The 4,098-nt window shown below is 38.1% G+C and overlaps 1 long non-coding RNA gene across 1 annotated transcript; it reads right to left on the reverse strand.

Moving 5' to 3' along the window:
* Nucleotides 1-574: 574 nt before the first annotated feature.
* On the reverse strand, nt 575-3,198 carry LOC139032618 (uncharacterized). The gene is made up of 2 exons (XR_011485183.1): nt 3,094-3,198; nt 575-757 (listed from the first exon to the last, which is right to left on the reverse strand). It is a non-coding gene; the product is annotated as an uncharacterized lncRNA (long non-coding RNA).
* Between the last annotated feature and the right edge of the window lie 900 nt (nt 3,199-4,098).

Genomic DNA, 4,098 nt, shown 5'->3' on the forward strand with positions numbered 1-4,098 from the left:
CGTAGCTTCCTCACTCATCCCCAGTGTTGCGGCAGGATTCCTTGTGGGCTGTCATCGGACACCTCACTTCTTTCAAAAGCTGTGGAGGGAACTTCCTGAGTTGATGAAAGTACTCAGATCTTCATTGGGGTGGGGGCCATATGGATGCACACATTTGTCCAAAGTAATGAACCTATACACTTCAGTCTATCAACTTCATTTCATGTACGTGATACATGATGACTCCTTTGCATTAAAAATCAAATTAAGCTAAATGAAAGGCACAAGAAGGAAAATGCAGACCGTTGAGAACATCTCTTTGGGTTCATATCTTGTTTCTGCCCTTGTGATCTTGCATCTCTTTTTGTCTCAGCATCCATATCTGTGAAACTGAAATTGGAATAAAATAGTACCCACTTCAAAATGTTTTGTAAAAGGATGTGTGTGAAGTAGCTGACAGATGAGATCTGATTACATTACTATGTCTTAAACAGTTAACTATGTCACTATAATCATTGCATTTGAGGGTTGAAAAGGACTGTAGAGATCATTTTTTAAAAATTTGTCATTTATAAATAAACTCAGAGACATTCAATGAATTGCCCCCAAAATATAATAATTTATTAAACCACCTTGAATTATATTTCAGGTTTTCTGTCATTATGATTCACATGAGGTGAGGAGTAGATGAAGGGGATAACATCATGTCACCTTTTCTTTGCTCCTGTGACTTCTACAGGACGCTGGACTCAGGATTTCACTGTGAATATGTAGCATTCTGTAGAAAAATTAAAGGAACAATATAACCAAATAGATTAAACTGATGACAGCTTGTTTCTTTATTACAACTATTTCGCAGACATCTGCCCAAATGACTATTTTAGCAGTTTACCATTTTCCCATTTTGTTCATGAAAAAAATGGGGGGAATTTATGTGTTTATAATTTATAATCTTGTGCTAAAAGGCAAAACAGTTGGCCTCCCAAAAAAAACAGTTGCAGTCTCTTTTGTAAAATCAGTGTTTAAAAATTAGTCATGTTTGAAATGACAGTTATTTTACATAAAAAACAGAGTATCGGTTTTTGAAGGAAAGAGTTCCTTCATCATGTGGTCCTTTCAACAATAATATTTTGTAAAGGAGTTTACAAATGATTACAATCAATTGTAGGTGATCCATTCACAATACTGGATTGTGTATACCAAAGGGTATGTCTTTACTTTTGTTTGCATAAATAGTATCTTGTATTTTAGCATTTAGTTCCAAAAAATCACAAATTGGGAGAGTCTCATGCTTTGGATTGAAAAATCTTGTGTACTTAGTTGTCTCATCATTTCAGATTTTTCATGATAAAGAAATAGCTTAAACCTCGGAACAAAGATTTCCAGTGATGAGTGAATTAAAATAGGAAGATGAGTTAGCATGTAAGCTGATGTCAATGTAAGTTACTTTTCAATGAAAGCTTATTTTTTTTTTTTTTAGCCTTTATTATTTTTCATGGGCTTCCTGAGTGGCTCAACAGTAAAGAATCTGCCTGCAAAACAGGAGTCACAGGCTCGATTACTGGGTAGGGAAGATCTGCTGGAGGGGGGCATGGCAACCCACTCCAGTATTCTTGCCTGGAGAACCCCATGGACAGAGGAGCCTGGCAGGCTACAGTTAGTAGCATTGCAAAGAGTTGGACACAACTGAAGTGACTTAGCGTGCACACATTCTTCATACTTTAAGATGGCACTATGGAATCACTCTCAGAACCCGATGACAGAGTAGGTCTGTGGCCATCCTGTACTTTGAAATAAACTCATGCTTGCTCCTGGTCATCTCATTACATGGTTCAACCTCTGGGATCAATAATATAGCATGTCTCTGCATTGTCATCAAATCTAACACTTTAGAACACTTTTCAGTTTAAAGGTACTTAGACGTTTTTCATCACTTTTCTGTGGAACCATTATTTTGTAGGATTTATATCTAGGAAACTGACATCAGTAGCTTTAAATGACCTGCCTTAGGATAATTTTGCAACTAACTTGGGGATGCAAACCTGAGGTAGCCAATTAATATATCGTTTTATTATATTTCTATTTTGGCTTATTATTTTCAATTAAAATTGTACTTGAGGGGATGTTTACTGTGGCTTGTTGATTGTCTTTAGTGTGCTTTTTATAGCACTTGAAGAAGGAGAGCCAACTTGAATGTCACGCTGTCACAGTTAGCTCACTCTCTGATATAAAGTATTGATCCTGGGACGGCAGATAAACTGCCTAAGAAAATGATTAGGTCTCCATTTCATAACAACAGAGATATCGGGATGCATCTGCTCTTTGGTAGAGCTTTGTCTTGGCCAATGACAATATGCTACAAGGGAATATTTGTCTACTAGCTTTCTGAAAGTGTATTAGCTTACCTATTTTCCTTTAAAAACATGTTAACATTGTGTGTGTTTAATAAGAGATGTAGTCTATAAATATCATTGTTCAGTTTGTGTACGTCTTAATTTTTGCTTTATAACCTTAGAGAAACATTTCTACCTGGAAGAATTCAGTGACAACTTTCAGCTTTCATTATGCTAATAAACATATTTGGGAAGAGGAGAGGATCCTCTGGTGTACACACACACACACACATATATATGCTTATATACATATATATAGTGTGTGTGTGTGTGTGTGTGTGTGTGTGTGTAAAATATCAGTGTTGCTAGGGGGTCAGTGAGGCGAAGGATTACTAGGTGGAGAGGATTTTTAGGGCAGTAAAACTACTCCATATTACATTAAAATGGCAAACAGTATCACTATAAATTTTTCTAAACCCACAGAATTTACAGCACTGAAAGTGAACTTCAGTATGAACTATAGAGTTTGGGTGATAATGATATGTCAGTATAGGTCTTCTGTTGGAACAAATGTACTGTCTTGGAGGGTATATGCTATGTGTTGGAGGGTATATGGGAAGCCTCTACCTTCTGCTCAATACTGCTGTGAACCCACAACTACTGTAAAAAATAAAGTCTAGTTTTAAAAAAGTAAATAGTAATAGGCTTATTGAAGAACTAACTAGAATATGAAGTACCTCAAATAGTGGTGGTTTTACCTAATTTTTTCCCCAGTTATTACCTTTGGTCTTGGCTCAGTGCAGCCGCAGATTTGGAAGTGGCATCATCATGGACCAACACAAAGCTCCAGGGGAGTCCTCCAGCTCTGGTTTGAGGAGCACGGTGGGGATCTTCTAACACACAAGGGAAGTGATAAATGTTAGCTGCTCAGTCACGTCTGACTCTTCACGACCCAGGGACTGTAGCCTTCCAGGCTCCTCTGTCCATGGGATTCTCCAGGCAAGGATACCGGGGTAGGCAGCCATTCTCTTCTCCAGGGGATCTTCCCAACCCAGGAAGTGAACCCCAGTCTCCTGCACTGCAGGGAGATTCTTTACCATCTGAGCCACCAGGGAAGAAGGTAAGAGAAAATCCCATTTAGTTTCCTTTTCTTTGCTTCCTCACACCTCGGCTCCCTAGCAAGCCTGGGGTAGTGGAGTGACAGCCGTGACAGAGGCGTCCCTCTCGCAGAATGAAGGGACTATTGTCCTAAGAGGATGGCGTGATCATCTATTGCACTTTAAATAATTGAGTTAGAGTGCCTATTAATTGTCACTGAAGATATAAAAATGAATAAGCCATAACTTCTCATTCAAGATATTTATAACCTGTTTGTAGGATGGGGCGAGGGGCAAGTGTGTTTATATGTATTCACACTGCTGTATAAATAATTCTATAGTAGAGACAGTTTTATACTTCTGTGGAGTCATAGAGGCCTTATGGACTAACTCTGCAGAGGATGGATATTATATATTTTCTTAAAACAGGACAATGTTACAAGAGTAAAAGGATCTTACTTGTAAATAGGCTTACCTGCTGAAAACAGGTTCCTGCTGTACAGATTTTGAGTAGACAGTGTAGCCTTTTTAGTCCATCCATCCAAAAGATGTAAATTTTTTTTTTATGCCATGTATAGGCTTTTTGGCTAAGATCTCATTTTTTAAATTGCCTTAAGTAGTAATCTCGGAGTGGCTTCTGTTCATTATTTGGGCTGCCCACTCTTCCACAGAGGAGAAAGAAGTCAGAT

Source organism: Odocoileus virginianus, chromosome 32 (assembly GCF_023699985.2).
Source record: "Odocoileus virginianus isolate 20LAN1187 ecotype Illinois chromosome 32, Ovbor_1.2, whole genome shotgun sequence".
Taxonomy (NCBI): Eukaryota; Metazoa; Chordata; class Mammalia; order Artiodactyla; family Cervidae; genus Odocoileus; species Odocoileus virginianus.